The sequence below is a fragment of the Cherax quadricarinatus genome, chromosome 22 (genome assembly GCF_038502225.1).
Source record: "Cherax quadricarinatus isolate ZL_2023a chromosome 22, ASM3850222v1, whole genome shotgun sequence".
Taxonomy (NCBI): Eukaryota; Metazoa; Arthropoda; class Malacostraca; order Decapoda; family Parastacidae; genus Cherax; species Cherax quadricarinatus.
In genome coordinates, this window is record NC_091313.1 from 16,885,116 (window position 1) to 16,902,615 (window position 17,500).

Genomic DNA, 17,500 nt, shown 5'->3' on the forward strand with positions numbered 1-17,500 from the left:
ACCTAAGAAACTAATGTTGTAAATAATGGAAAAAGATTTTTAAGAATGAGGATTTCTATTTTGGATAGAATTTTTACAGAGTCTGTTTGGATAGAATTTTTACAGAGTCTGTTTGGATAGAATTTTCAGAGGGGCATGAAAAACTGATTTTAGGAGTGATATACCGTCCCCCTAACTTAGATAGGGACCAAGGGAAACTACTATGGGAGGAAATTGTTAAGGCCACAAGGCACGATAATGTAGTAATTCTAGGAGACTTTAACTTTAGTCATGTTGATTGGAATTTCTTGACTGGGAATTTAGAATCGTACGACTTCTTAGAAGTATTTCAGGATTGTTTTTTGAAGCAGTTTGTGACAGAACCTACAAGGGGAAATAACCTGCTTGACTTAGTTATGGCAAACAATGAATCCCTTGTTAATAATTTAGAAATTTCAGAGGAACTGGGTGCTAGCGACCACAAATCAATTACATTTAGCATTGAATGGAAGTACGATAGTAGCGATAACTCAGTAACAGTCCCAGATTTTCGCTTAGCAGATTACGATGGGCTTAAAGAACACTTATCATCTGTTGACTGGGGTAACGAAGAGAGCTATCAATATGACAGTTTTCTGAACACTATACATGCTGCTCAAAGAGCGTTTATCCCATATAAAGAAATTAGATCAAATAGAAATGACCCAAAATGGATGAATAATAGGCTCAAATATCTACTAGGGCATAAGAAAGGAATTTATAGGCGTATCAAAAGAGGTGAGGGTCATCTTATGAATCAGTATATTGACATTAAGAGGGACATTAAAAAGGGGATAAGAAAAGCTAAAAGGGACTATGAAATTAAAGTTGCTAGGGATTCTAAAACTAACCCAAAAAGTTTTTTCCAGGTCTATAGAACAAAAGTTAGAGATAAGATAGGTCCCCTTAAAAATAACTATGGGCACCTTACTGACAATGAGAATGAAATGTGCTTGATTTTAAATAATTATTTTCTCTCAGTTTTTTACACAGGAAGACACTAACAATATTCCAGTAATTAATTTTTACAGTGGGCTAGAAGAAGATAAATTATGTAACATCACAGTCACTAGTGAGATGGTTGTGAGGCAGATAGACAGACTGAAGCAAAATAAGTCGCCGGGTCCTGATGAGGTTTTTTCAAGGGTTCTTAAGGAATGCAAAATGGAACTCTGTGAACCATTAACTAATATTTTTAATTTATCTCTTCAAACAGGTGTAGTGTCTGATATGTGGAAGATGGCTAATGTAACTCCTATTTTTTAAAACAGGGGACAAGTCGTTACCGTCAAATTACCGCCCAATAAGCCTGACCTCAATTGTAGGCAAATTACTAGAGTCAATTATAGCTGAGATTATAAGAAGCCATCTCGATAAGCATAGCTTGATTAATGATACTCAGCATGGATTCACAAGAGGCCGGTCTTGTCTAACTAATTTATTAACTTTCTTCAGTAAAGCTTTTGAGGCTGTTGACCACAATAAAGAATTTGATATTATTTACTTAGATTTTAGTAAGGCTTTTGATAGAGTTCCGCACCATAGACTGTTAAAGAAAGTGGCAGCCCATGGCATTGGGGGAAAAGTGCTCTCGTGGATCGAGTCATGGCTCACTGACAGGAAGCAGAGAGTGTCCATAAATGGGGTTAAATCCGAGTGGGGATCTGTAACAAGTGGCGTTCCACAGGGATCAGTCTTGGGCCCGTTGTTGTTTATAATATATATCAATGATCTTGATGAGGGAATTACTAGTGATATGAGCAAATTCGCCGATGACACAAAGATAGGTAGGATAATTGATTCAAACGTAGATGTTAGGGAACTTCAGGAGGATTTAAACAAACTCTATTCTTGGTCAGAAAAGTGGCAGATGCAGTTCAATGTAGATAAGTGCAAGGTTCTGAAGCTTGGGAGTGCCCATAACCCTAGTACTTATAAATTAAATGATGTAGAACTTAGCCATACAGATTGCGAAAAGGACTTGGGGGTTATGGTGAGCAGCAACCTTAAACCAAGACAGCAATGCCTAAGCGTACGTAATAAGGCAAATAGATTACTGGGATTTATATCAAGAAGTGTAAGCAACAGAAGTCCAGAGGTCATACTGCAGCTTTATACATCATTAGTAAGGCCTCACCTTGATTATGCAGCTCAGTTCTGGTCTCCGTATTACAAAATGGACATAAATTCGTTAGAAAACATTCAGCGTAGGATGACTAAATTAATACATAGCATCAGAAATCTTCCTTATGAAGAAAGATTGAAGACTCTTAAGTTACATTCACTTGTTAGACGAAGAATGAGGGGAGACCTGATCGAAGTGTATAAGTGGAAGATAGGTATTAATAAAGGGGATATTAATAAGGTCTTGAGGATGTCTCTCCAAGAGAGAACCCGCAGTAATGGATTTAAATTAGATAAGTTTAGATTTAGAAAGGACATAGGAAAGTATTGGTTTGGAAATAGGGTAGTTGATGAGTGGAACAGTCTACCTAGTTGGGTTATTGAGGCTAGGACTTTGGGTAGTTTCAAATCTAGGTTGGATAAGTACATGAGTGGGAAGGGTTGGATTTGAGTGGGACTTTCACATCAGAGCTTATTTCTTGGGTAGCATTGAAAATCGGGTTGGGTAAATGTTTTGTTAGTGGGATGAATTGTAAAGGACCTGCCTAGTATGGGCCAGCAGGCCTCCTGCAGTGTTCCTCCTTTCTTATGTTCTTATGTTTATCTGAGGAGCGAGTTGAGTCGTCACTCTTCCTGTTAGGTTAGGTTAGGTTAGGTTAGGTTAGGTTAAGTTAGGTTAGGTTAGGTATAATTGGTCAGGAAACAGAACAAGGATTTCCTGAAGTGGGTCTTAAGTTATATGATAACCCACTACTGGAGCTTTTGCTCATCTGACCGAGGCCTTCAGCTGGCTTACCAGTTTACCCATTAAAAATCATGATTATGATCATAATCCTTTTTGATATATTACTCTTCCAATGAGTGAGCTTACCTCCATGAAAGAAGAATACAATCCAAATATTTGACACGTTATTAATGATATCAACACATACCTCGTGTTATCTACATTCAGGTATCACTACTCTTACAGTTGTGAATACTTATATCTAAAGGTATTGCCACCTTTCCGAACGTCCTTTATGGAAGTGCAGCAAATCCGGGAAGGCTCGCCCCAGTATCAAGGTCCCCCATATGAGGGAAGATGGCGGTTAAGAAAAAATTGTGTAAGATGTATGTAATAAATGCCAGACGAACATATAAAATGATAAGGAGAATAAAGGAAAGAAGAAAAGAGGGGGAGAGAAGAAAGGAGCGGAAGTGACGTGGTGAAGGAAAAGGTGAGAAAGGAAGCAAGTTAGGGTAGAGGGTGCGAGAGTTACAGGGAAAGTAGGACAGAGAGAGGAGGGGGAAGGAAGCAGATTAGAGAATGAAAGGGGAGGGAGAGAGGAAGGAGAAATGAGGGAGGGAGGGAGGGAGGGAGAAAGAGGGTAAAGGGAGATGGGAGGACGGAGAGAGAGAGAAGGGGAAGTGAGGGAATGGGGAGATAGGGAAAGAGGGGAAGGAGGGGAAGGAGGGGAGAGGAGGGAAGGGACAGAGGAAGGAACTGGGTGAAGGGGTGGATGAAGAGGGGAAGGAAGGGGGAAGGAGGGGGGAGGGGAAGAAGAAACGGGACGAGGGAAGAGGGAGGAAAGGAGGAAGGGAGGGAGGAAGGGAGAGAGGGAGACAGAAAGAGAGAAAGACGGAGAGAGAGAGAGAGAGAGAGAGAGAGAGAGAGAGAGAGAGAGAGAGAGAGAGTGAAAGGGCATGGCTAGGGGAGCGTGTTTCATTAATGAAGGTGTCAGTTTCACAAGGTCCAGGGCTAAAGCATCTTTTACACTTCCTTCAGCCGTCAGGTATAATCGTCACTGCTGCCTGGCAGAGTGAGCGCCCGCAAGAGGAGGAAGAGGTGGAAGGTGAACTAAGGAGAAGAGAAAGTGACGAGGAAAAGATGGAGAAGCATATGTAAAAAAATGAGAACCAGAAAAGGAGAGCTAAGAAGTGAAAAATGAAGAGAGGCGGAAGCAGGTGTGAGGAGGAAGGTTTAAGGTGTGAGGAAGATTGACGTAGATGTCAGGAGGAAGTGTGACGAATAAGGAAATGGGAGGAGCAAGGATGTGGGGTGAAAAGAGGTGAGCGAGAAGACAGGAGAACACAATGATGATGTAGTCTGGAATAAGCCAAGAGTGAGTTTCACGTTGCTTTCTTGAGTAGAGGAACATTATCGCTCGTCGCCCTGTTCTTAATACTCAGCCACGGAGGCGCTCTCTTAAATAACTACAGTATTTTGCATTTATTAGTTTATGACAGTTATGAATAAATTTACCAACTGATCCTAAAGCTGAAGAAGCATTATAAATCGAACTTTTACTCAAAAAAATATTTTAAATGTAGATATCTACTGATACACAGGATAATATACTAATTTCTTCATGTAAGAGTTATGTTGAGTAGCTACAGTCAGGATTAGTCACTGACAATATACTCTGTCAGCTAAAGATAAATTTTCCAATTTGATGAAGCTAATGATGCATTTTCCTTCACATGAAGATAATCAACTTCTACAACTACAAATACGAGAGTACGCACCTGCCGTACACTGAAGCCTGAGCCGCCTTAGCACAGAGTATGAGCTACTTAAATATGTATGTCAGCTGAGACAAATGAATGTGTCAGGAAGAGCGGCAAATGCCAAGCTTGTATGTGGAGTTGCTCTCCTGAGCCTGCAGTGAGTCTTGTTCCAGATAGCTAGGATGCGGAGGTCGTCTGACTGACGATCGCGTGTTAACCTTACTAAGGGTGGCGTCCTAGTAAAGAGAGCATCAGAGAAAAACAAGGAAGAGTGAGGACAATGTTTAAACTATTAACAATGAAGAGTTATTAAATTCAAGATATCCCAACAAAAATCAGCAGTGTGGCTTTATATCTGGGCTCTCAGTCCTTCCATAGAATGCTCCAAAAAACAGCCAGCTATTACACACACATACATTTATGCTAGGTAACCAAGGAGAGTAGTTGTAAAAAGATTTACCAACATACATATCGTGTCCTCTTCTATTCAACACTCTTGATTTCTAATTTATCACTGACCTAAGAGTTTTGCACAAGTCTCTGCTAAGAACAGGGCAAGATTAGTTTAACCCGGCAGGAAATATCATTACTATTCTATTTAACTGGCTGACCCAAAACTAGATTCATACTGTTTTCCTCTCGAGGCTTCGAAGATAACACTGACGTTAACTCTGATGTTTGAGGCAGTGAGCTGCGAAGCTGCGATGGACATGGCAAAACTGAGAAAAATGTTGACCATTTACCCCAATATAAATTAAGAAACAATGAAGGGGGATTTTAGGGGATTTAGTTTGAAGACAGATACTCAAAGACAAAATGAGGATAATTTCTGCTAATGAGAAAGATAAAAAGGAAACGATTATAAAAAATTTAAAATTACTAAGCTCACTGAAGATTTCAGCACAGCTGAGCGTATTACAAACCATGAGTGAATAGATAGCTTTACGCAGAGCAAAAAATAGGCAAGTGAAAAAAACTTATAAAGACCAAGGATTCAAGGAAAGAAAAATATACGACCATCTGCATCAGGAATACATTGTCAAAGAGAGAGAGCAGAATTAAAATAAATACATATGTTGAAAGGATCGAATACTTAAATGATGAAAGGGTGAGAGAAAAGTAATTTGCTTTGCAAAGAGGAGTGAAGTCTCCTTTGAAGTGGTATTTTAATCCACTAAACATGGAAAAGAAAATTATTGAGCCCAAAGAGAGACGATGAGGCATTGTAAATATACAGTCAAAAATAAACTCAGGTTTTCAGAGGCATAAATTATTTAACCAAAAAAACGGGCGGAAGAGCAATATAACAAAAACACTCGGGAAACAAAAATAAAATAAAAAATGAAATAAAGAAATAATCTTGACAGCGACAGGTATTGCAACTAAACGATAAATTTAATCATTAATCTTTTTAATCAATGTTTTGTAATATATAAAATAGAGACCATTTTGATATAAATGAGCGAGTAATGAATGAATGGCTAATAGTGAGAAAATAATTGTAGAAGTAGATTTATTCTCTCTCTCTCTCTCCCTCTCTCTCTCTCTCTCTATATATATACACACACACACACACACACACACACACACACACACACACACATAATACATTTTCTTGGACTGCAAGAAGGCCATCGACACAGTTCCTCACAAGAGATTAGTGCAGAGGCTAGAGGATCAACCAAGTATAGCAGGAAAGGCACTGCAATGGATCAGAGAATACCTGACAGGGAGACAACAACGAGTCATGGTACGTTATGAGGCATCACAGTGGGCGCCTGTGACGAGCGGGGTCCCACAGGGGTCAGTCCTAGGACAAGTGCTATTTTTGGTATATATGAATGACATGATGGAAGGGTTAGACTCACAAGTGTCCCTGTTCGCAGATGATATGAAGTTAATGAGGAGAATTAAATCAGATGAGGATCAGGCAGGATTACAAAGAGACCTGGGCAGGCTGGACGCGTGATCCAGCAACTGGCTCCTCGAATTTAACCCCGCCAAATGCAAAGTTTTGAAGATCTGGGAAGGGCAAAGAAGACCGCCGACAGAGTATAGGCTAGACTGCAAACCTCACTCGATGAGAAAGATCTTGGGATGAGTATAATACCGAGCACGTCTCCGGAATCACACATCAACCAGATAAGTGCTGCAGTATATGAGCACCTGCAAACCTGAGAATAGCGTTCCGATACCCAAGTAAGGAACGTCCAAGACTCTGTACACCGTGTACGTCAGGCCCATACCGGAGTATGAAGCATCAGTTTTGAACCCACACTTGGTCAAGCACATCAAGAAATTAGAGAAAGTGCGAAGGTATGCAACAAGGCTAGTTCCAGAGTTAATGGGAATGTCCTACGAAGAAAGGTTAAGGGAAATCGGCTTGACGACACTGGAGGAAAGGAGGATTAGGCATGATAACGACATACAAAATACTACGAGGAATATACAAGGTGGACAAAGACAGGATGTTCCAAAGAGGGGCACAGAAACAAAGGGTCACAACTGGAAGCTGAAGACGCAGATGAGTCAAAGGGATGTTAGGAAGTATTTCTTCAGTCATAGAGTTGTCAGGAAGTGGAATAGTCTGGCAAATGATGTAGTGGAAGCAGGAACCATACATAGGTTTAAGACGAGGTATGATAAAGTTCATGGAGCAGGGAGAGAGAGGACCTAGTAGCGACCAGTGAAGAGGCGGGGACAGGAGCTGAGTCTCGACCTCTGCAACCACAGGCCTAGTGTCTAATCGACATGTGCCTAGGACAAAATGGTAACTAACACACACAGGAGGGGGGAAGAGAGAGAGAGAGAGAGAGAGAGAGAGAGAGAGAGAGAGAGAGAGAGAGAGAGAGAGAGAGAGAGAGAGTCAAGTGTCTATGGACAAGTGCCTTGGACAACTGGTAACGAAAGAGCGAACACACACACACATGGCGTGCGCGGGCGCACGCCATATGTGAGCCGACGCTTTCAATTAAAATAGAGTACACACACACACGTCTCTTTCATTGTTTTCATTATGTGAGGAAGCAGGTGTTGGAAGCTAATATGAGCAGTAACTGATTAATGTAATACATAAGCACCTTATATGCTTCTTTCATATAAAGTTTGGAGGGAAGATACTTAACTCTATTTAGGACGAGTAAGGTGGGGAAAAAAAAGGTTGTATACAGGCTTTAATTTCTTCCATTTCTTGTGCGAACTTATATATTTTTTTTCATATTTACGTTGGTCACTCTGCCACTTTAAAATCGCTGTAGATGAAGATATTAGTGTGAATATCACAGAAGATCTTGTGGTCTTCCACCTCCCCAGATACAGTCCATTTCACTACTGTTTAAAAAAATATTCAGATATGTCAGTATTATGAATTACTATATTAAAACCTTATTAGTGGCAGATGACTTCCATTAACAGAAACACTGTAAACTAAACTTTTTTTTTCTTAAATATTTAGCATAAATAGATTTGATGCGCTCTGTATTCACTCTTACAAATTTCTATAGGATATAGGATATGCTATAATGATATAGGATATCCTATATCCTATATCATTATTTTTTCTGAAGAAAATAATGAAACTATTGTAGAAATGACAATCTTTAAGAATATTATTTCTAAAGGAATAATATCATGATTCTGCTGTTTTAGGCTCCGAAATATATTACTGAAAACTTATTTTAAAAACTTGCTGCCTTCCAAGGAAAGGAAGATTAAAATATAGTTATGCAAATTCTTAGATTAGGGTCGATAAGTTTTTTACATTACGTAAATTTCCACAAAGTCAGATTATTTCGCTTTGATAGTTTCGGTGCGTAATGAAAAAGAGTAATAAAAAAAATGGTATAACGATATTTCACTCTTATGGAAAAGCTAGATAGCGAGAGGAGAATTTTTCTCGTAATTAGCGGACTAGAGGTTTGGCGTCCACTTCTTTTGTGCTACATAACCACGCACGAATTAAACGCATTTCATAAAAATAGTAATTATACATACATATATGTATGTTATATATATATATATATATATATATATATATATATATATATATATATATATATATATATATATATATATATATATATATATATATGTATATATATATATATATATATATATATATATATATATATATATATATATATATATATGTATATATATATATTAATATATATATACTGCTACTTAGGGATGGGCAAGATTCCCAGGCAGCGCTCTTATCCACTCAGCTACAAATGCCTCAAAAGCTGGGCCTCCTGATTCATAAGACATGTTTCTTTCCCAGGCCGGGCACGTCAGTGAGCCTCAAGCATGGATTCTAGCTATTTCACACACAATCAATAGCACGCCAGACTTCACGTGTTCTGACGAGATTATATATAACATATTTACATAATATCTATTGTATTTATCCTTCGTAGCAACTTCCGTGCAAATTTTGAGCTCTTTATTACCTTGCATAAAAAAATAAGAACTCCTTTTCTTATAAAAACCAAATGGCACTAAAATCGTCCACGAGCGGGCAACACACTGTCCCTTTAGGAAGACATAAATATAGGAAGTTTAAAGAAATACGCGAGTAAAATTAGTTATTCTCCTCTATTCTAGAGAGTAATATTATTAATCAGTCCTTCACTCTGCGGGTAACTAATAATAACACTATGAAATATTAGCCACACTTGTTTTGCGAATAATATTGTCCACAACCCTTCACTTTAGGGATTAATGTTATTCATAATCCTTTACCACTGGAAACATGATAACCACAGTTCGAGTAGTCATTGCCATGAAACTCGCCTGAGGTTTCCATGAATCATAAGTGAATGACATAAACCTTAGTGAAACAAACTCGTTTCTGAACACAATGAATTACTCCAATAAAACCATTCGCTTAATTCCCTCCTCTGGGAGGTGTTTAATTACTACAACTTCTCCTGCCAGACAACAAACGAATCAGTAGCCTCCAATGGCTCCGTGTAGAGCTTTATCAAAACTAATACTTGAGAAAGCTCTACACAGAGCCAAACATTGACGGCAGGTATGCCATTTGGATCCAGCCTCAATTCACAGGGCTGACCTCTGCAGTGGCAATATATTTAATCTCTCTGCTTGGTTCCTACCTCGTGATGACCTTTTGTTCATAGCGACAATTATTATGTCTTGCGGTTATGAAGGCTATATATTCTCTGAAGTGCACTTTGGCAAAGGAAATTTTTATTATACCCACCAGGAGAGTTATTGCAACAGTAATGGTGTGTCTTCGGTCGGTGATAATTGTTTAGTTTGCAGTGTGAGAATTTCTTGGATTTGTGGTGGTGGTGGTGCTGTGTGTATGTGTGCGAGTGTGTGTTGTGCTTATTGTTTGCATATTTTGTGTTGTGTCTAAGTCTCTCCTTTGTTCTCTCTTCCGTGCGCGCGATAAGTCCCCCCTCCCCCCAACATACACAGACACACACACACACACACACACACACACACACACACACACACACACACACACACACACACACACACACACACACACACACACACACACACACACACACACACACACACTCACACACAGTAGAGACAGGAAGGACTCTGGGGGGACAGACCAGATGGGGACACCAGCAAGGAATACACCAACAAGTGTTGGACGACATACATACAGATGAGGAGGAGGTGAAGAAACTGCTAAGGGACATCGATACCTCAAAGGCAATGGGACCAGACAACATCTCCCCGTGGGTCCTTAGAGAGGGAGCAGATATGTTGTGCGTGCCACTTACCACAATCTTCAACACATCCCTGGAAACTGGGCAACTACCTGAGGTATGGAAGACGGCAAATGTAGTTCCCATTTTTAAAAAAGGAGACAGAAAAGAGGCACTAAACTATAGACCTGTGTCATTGACGTGTATAGTATGCAAAATTATGGAGAAGATTATCAGGAGGAGAGTGGTGGAGCACCTGGAACGGAACAGGAGTATAAATGCCAACCAGCACGGATTCACGGAAGGCAAATCCTGTGTCACAAACCTTCTGGAGTTTTATGATAAAATAACAGAAGTAAGACAAGAGAGAGAGGGGTGGGTTGATTGCATCTTCTTGGACTGCAAGAAGGCCTTTGACACAGTTCCTCACAAGAGATTAGTGCAGAAGCTAGAGCATCAGGCGCATATAACAGGAAGGGCACTGCAATGGATCAGAGAATACCTGACAGGGAGGCAACAACGAGTCATGGTACGTAATGATGTATCACAGTGGGCACCTGTGACGAGCGGGGTCCCACAGGGGTCGGTCCTAGGACCAGTGCTATTTTTGGTATATGTGAACGACATGATGGAAGGGTTAGACTCAGAAGTGTCCCTGTTTGCAGATGATGTGAAGTTAATGAGGAGAATTAAATCTGATGAGGACCAGGCAGGACTTCAAAGAGACCTGGACAGACTGGACACCTGGTCCAGCAAATGGCTTCTCGAATTTAATCCTGCCAAATGCAAAGTCATGAAGATAGGGGAAGGGCACAGAAGACCACAGACAGAGTATAGGCTAGGTGGCCAAAGACTGCAAACCTCACTCAAGGAGAAAGATCTTGGGGTGAGTATAACACCGAGCATGTCTCCGGAAGCACACATCAATCAGATAACTGCTGCAGCATATGGGCGCCTGGCAAACCTGAGAACAGCATTCCGATACCTTAGTAAGGAATCATTCAAGACACTGTACACCGTGTATGTCAGGCCCATACTGGAGTATGCAGCACCTGTTTGGAACCCGCACTTGATAAAGCACGTCAAGAAACTAGAGAAAGTACAAAGGTTTGCGACAAGGTTAGTTCCAGAGCTAAGGGGAATGTCCTATGAAGAAAGATTAAGGGAAATCGGCCTGACCACACTGGAGGACAGGAGGGTCAGGGGAGACATGATAACGACATATAAAATACTGCGTGGAATAGACAAGGTGGACAAAGACAGGATGTTCCAGGGAGGGGACACAGAAACAAGAGGCCACAATTGGAAGTTGAAGACACAAATGAGTCAGAGAGATAGTAGGAAGTATTTCTTCAGTCATAGAGTTGTAAGGCAGTGGAATAGCCTAGAAAATGACGTAGTGGAGGCAGGAACCATACAGTTTTAAGACGAGGTTTGATAAAGCTCATGGAGCGGGGAGAGAGAGGGTCTAGTAGCAACCGGTGAAGAGGCGGGCCCAGGAGCTAGGACTCGACCCCTGCAACCACAAATAGGTGAGTACAAATAGGTGAGTACACACACTCACACACACATTTGGCGAGACGTTAAACAGAGGCTGAGTGAGTCAACGTACGATGAGGTGGACCCTCGACCCTCCGACGGTCTTAGCTGACTGTTACGACATATTTTGGCAGTCATGACGAAGCTCCAAACCAATAACGGTTGTAAAGGGCCTTGGCAATAGACAGCAATCAGGTCTGATCCCACTGAGAAGCTCCAATTCCTTGATTCAAGAGCCTTTCACTTGCACTACTGTACCTTTAAGGGCCTAGCTACATATAAATTATTATATTCAATATCGTCAGAGGCGAGGAATGAGACAGACAGGCAGCACTCAGGTACTTTCATTGCCCAAGCGTATCTAATAGTGTGTAGAGGTGGTTTTAAGATGTTCAGTCCCTCAGTCTTGATGGAAGATGTTAGTACCCTGCCTCTGTATTTGACTGAAGAATCTTGCTCTGCAAGCGAAGAGTATCGACAATGTTGAACGTGTCTCATTAGTCTACAAATAAAATTATATCTCACAGTGAGCAAAAATCTAACAAAGCATAGGCAGTCATAGTTTTAATAATCTTCTTTGGACAAAATGAAAAGGATAATGGGTACATATATAACCTTCACAACCACAAGACCCAATAATTGGGCTGTGCCTTTAACGACAGGCCTTCACACTGCACAAACTCACATAAAAAAAAAAAAACTACCGCTGCGTACATCAGTCCTGTTTAATGAGGTTGTAAAGAAATGAAAATTGCAGATACTGAGTAGATTGTTGCCTCCAGTGGAGGATAATAAGCAAATGGTTTTACAGGAATGATTTATAAGTGGAAAAGTAGTAGCACTAAGAATTCTGCATCAGGTTTGTGTTGATCTGTGACCCCTGGTGAAAGTTATACAGTAGTAACATACGTCTACAGTATACAAGACAATGCAGGATATGGCATTTTATTTTGAAGGCATTTCGTCCACCAGGGACATTACCAGGCTAGCTGCATGGCAGTGGCAATTGCAAGGTTAACTACATCACAAAATCAGAGGCCAAGAAGCAAAAATTGCCAACTCAGAAAACGTGGTGCCAAAGAGGATACCAGAAAGATGCCTTCAAAAATAGGGCAGAATAATAAAAATAATAATGACGACAACAACGATGATGATTACGACGCCGACGACCATGATGATGATGATGGTGATCATGCAATTCTTGTCAGTGAGACAAGCTTTTTTTTTCTTCATGTTAATAAACATTAAGTGTCTTCACACTGGAAAATCAACATACAATGTAGGGGAATCCAAAAAGACAAAAATAATAGTAAATATCGCATTAAAATTTATGAGGATCTCATTCATAAACACGATTTGTTTATTCTCGTAATTATATTGCTACAACTGTGATGAAAGATATCGTGTGCTTTTCTGCAAGTAATTTTGAGGACAATCTACTGAATGAATGTGGGATCTACAAGATACAATTAATGCATAACTTTTAACATCATACGTATATTCCAAATTCCCTCCGCAGTATAATATATTCACGCTGTCCTACAAAACCTAAGCCGGTTCAAAGAGCAGTCAGCCAAACAATGGAATTACACTGTTGCATCTTATTATATAAATAGTTGCGACTTAAAGCATAAAATTAGTTGTTTCTCAAACATTTATCTCGAGTCTTGCACTTTGACGTTACGACGCTGCTCCTGACACTGGAAAATAAGAAACAGCATTACAATGATGGTTATTCTATTTCTGTTTTCTTTTATTATTTTTTCTGTTAGTTTATTTTCATTACTGTTTCGTTAGTCATTTTTGTATTAAAACTTACAAAAACCAACAGAGGTGCTGAACGTTATATATTACTGCAAAAAAATCCGTATAGCATACTAAAAACAAAAACAAAAATCCCTAGGTAAGATTGAAAAGTTTTTTTTATCTTATGTTGTAAAAAAGAAATGGTTTTAATAATAACCATAATTTTTAAAGGAGTGGACCGGTAAGCCAGCGGAAGGTCTCGGTCAGATGACCGAAAGCTCCAGCTGTGGATCATCATATGAATAAAACCCGCGTCAGGAAACACGTCTATGCTCTGATGTGGTTCTCATTGTTTTAGTCAGTTTAGTAAAAAGTATATACAACATGACTGCTCCATTCGACGAAATTACCTTGGCCTATTGGAGGAATTCTTCCTCTGAAAAAACGAGCAAGAGAAATAATTGGCTGGACAGCCACCTCAGTACCGTCAGAAAGTAATTTTTATAGGCTCTGTTTTCACTCCCAGTGGAGCGCAGGTAGGACCTGCAGCCGTCTGCGAACTTCTGCTTAAATGCAACCCAGAAATTCGTGAATATCTTCTATGCTTGAATCTTAATGAACTGTAATACGTGAAACTCGATGCAATAACATTTTCATTATTTTACACTTTGTGTAAAAACTCATTTTTAACTTTCTTCAGCATATCATTGCAACAATTATTCTAATTTTGTGCTTGAAGGCGCGATTTCATTGTTTAAACTGTGCTGAATAAAAAAAATCATTTTATTAAACATTATGTCTTATGTCTAACACAGCATAATACATGATATGAAACTATGGTTATTTAGTTATTGGTTATCTTGCTGAATCGTTGGCTGATTAAAAATGTAACTAATGATATTCTTGTGCAATGTTCATGTTCAAGTACAGGAGGGACGCGCATATACAGCGCCAATTTTCGGCGTTCCACGTTTTCGTTGGCCATTGTTCCACGTTGAGTCATTGTTCCATTCGCCGGTGACTAACGCTGGCGGGTGGAGCATAATGAACAACGGCGCAATCTGAAGCCAACGAAAACGTGGAACACTGGAAAGTGCTGGAAATGCGGGTCCCTCCAGTACTTGCATCTCAATGTAAAATATGAAGGAAAATGTTTCCTAATTGGAATATTTAACAAGGATTTCGACGTCAGTAACATTTAAAGTAACTGAAGAAATAACTTCATACAATTACAGTTGCTTGATACTTTGTAATGTGTTATTTTTCTGAGCAAGTAATTGTAATTGGAAATCTGGAAGAGTAATTGAAATTGCAATAGTAACTGACTTTGAATCATGTAATTACTCCGCGTCTGATGATTGTATTGTGAAAGGCAAGTGACTTGAGCAGTGTGATGAGCATCATTATGAAGCACAGTGCATGGTTGTGTCGTGCTTTATTCAAGTCCCAAGCTGTACACTAACGTTAGTGTTGTACGGTCTAGTTTATATTCCAATTTATTTTTTCTGCGTGCGCGGGCGTGTACGTGCGTGTACGTGCGTGTAAGTGCGTGTAAGTGCCTGTTTCATGCCGTGCGGGTCTGCTCGCTAGAACTCTCTCTCATTAAATGTTTGCGGTTAAGGAGCGAGGCTTCAGTATATAATTTGTCGTATATTTTCTAAATGTTTTAGCTAGTTGTAACACTGTGCTCTCTCTTGGATTCCATTCCAGTAATATGCCTCACAGTGTGAAGAAATACTTCACAGTGTCGCTGTTCCTCAGTTTACATGTTTGGCCTCGTGCTGAGGATGATGAAAAATGTCGAAATTTTTTCCTCGTATTCTTTTATCATCTCGTATGGTTATTAAGCCCCATCATTCTTTACCAAATTTTGAAAGGCTTTGACAAGTCGTATGTGATTTTTATTATTATTATTATTATTATTATAATCAAGGAGGAAGCGCTAAACCCGTGGGATTATACAGCCCCTGTAGGGGGATGGAAGGTATTCAGGGTTAATTCAGGGGACTGGAGCACAGATCTAGTTCCCTAGATCAAGAGCCGCTCACCAGCATCAAGGAACCTTCCTTGAGGGGAACTGGTATGTGAATAAGGAAACAAGTATGCAGAAAGCTTAAGACGTTTCGCTTAAAATTCATATCTATTTAGCCCTTCATATTACATATGTTTGTCAGTTAAGTCTTCTTCTGCATACTCGTAACTAAATATTTTTGAATATTATTTTTTCTTCTGCAAACATATAACAAAATCTTTCTAGACTCAGCAGCCAGCCAGGGTATGACCAACATTTTTCAGTATTTGTAACAATATTCTTCACATGTCCTGCAATATTAATTTACGTTACGTGGCAGTACCTTACGTTATATATCATTTTCCAGTTTTCACCTCCTGTTTTCGTCTTGTTATCTTTTTGATACAGCCTACAAGTATTTTATTCACATAGAAATTTTGCTTTATCCGATAACATGGTCATCACTTTTATCCCTTCGGACAAGTCATTTGCATACATTTAAAACATTATTGGAACGATTACTAAACAGATTCCAGTGGTAAAAATTTTCCCATGAGGTTTGTCTTCCTATCATCAATATTCTCATTAGCCAGGTTTGTTGATGGGAATCGGGAAATATAAAAGAAAATGATGTTATCAAGTAATATCTGAATTCGCAATAGCATACAAGAAGAACTGTGAAAGGAAAATCACAATATGAAACCATTTTCCGCTTGCACCGCCTCTGCTTCGGTGCTCGGAGCGCAGTTCACGACCTCCGTCACATATGTTAAACCTCACGAATGTCTTGTCATCCCCTTATGCAGGTTGTGAGTCCGTAATGTATGCCGAGCAGCCCAGAGTGTTACGCCTGCAGCCTGCATTATGCAAAGGGCATTCAAAGAGAGTTTGTCTCTTGTATGAATGTATGTCGTTAGTGCGGTGTTACGGCCCCGCCTCTGTTTTTCTTTTATTTTATTTGACTCAACATTCCGGAACTCGTTATATCTTTTTGTATTGTTTTATTTTCTGTGTTCTCACCTTGCTGTGTGTACTCAGTTGTATGTGGTTGCATGAGTCGAACCTTAACCCCTAGCCCAGCAAGATTTATACACTCCTAGGCTCTTGGGACCTGTCGCTCCTATTTTTAAAATTATGTATGGAATCTGCCTCCACTACTTCGTCGAGGCCATTCCCGACCGCCCTGAAACTAAAGAAATGTTTCCTAACATCCCTATGACTCATCTGTATTTTTAACTTCCAGCTGTACCCCCAAATTCCTGTTTCTCGCGTGTGTGCCTCAGTACGCGATTAGATAAGATATATTTAAATACATTCAGTTCTCAGTAGCACAAGTTGAGGTTCAATGGAGCTTCTCGCATTTGTGTAGCTGGAGGAGCAATGGCAGAGAAAATATAGCTCAGGTTTTCCGTAACAACGATACTCTAGTTGCTCTTCGTGCATGATATACGATATCACTTATCACTGAGTTCCTTCCGTGGGATGTTTTCCCAGAGACGTACCTCAAACCACTTCCACCTGAAAGAGAATCAGTAGAATTTCATGAATACAAGCCGGATTTAAGCGATCTCTTTACTTACAACACTATCCCCTGAATCAAAAGCAATCCCGGGGAGCAGAGTACAATTATTAAGCTGTTTAGCAATCTCATGCCTTAGCTTAACGTGATAATCACGCTCGCGGAATACCAAGACCGCATGAGGATACGCGCATGCAAGCATGCATGACACCGACGCGCTCGTCGAAGCAAGGACGCGCTCACCTTAATTTGACCTTACATCCCGGAAACTCAAACTGGTACTTACACACGTATGTTCACTCTGAGGTAATTTCACGAGCTTCATATTCTTGTGCTCTTCCCTAACCAAGTACATATTCAGTA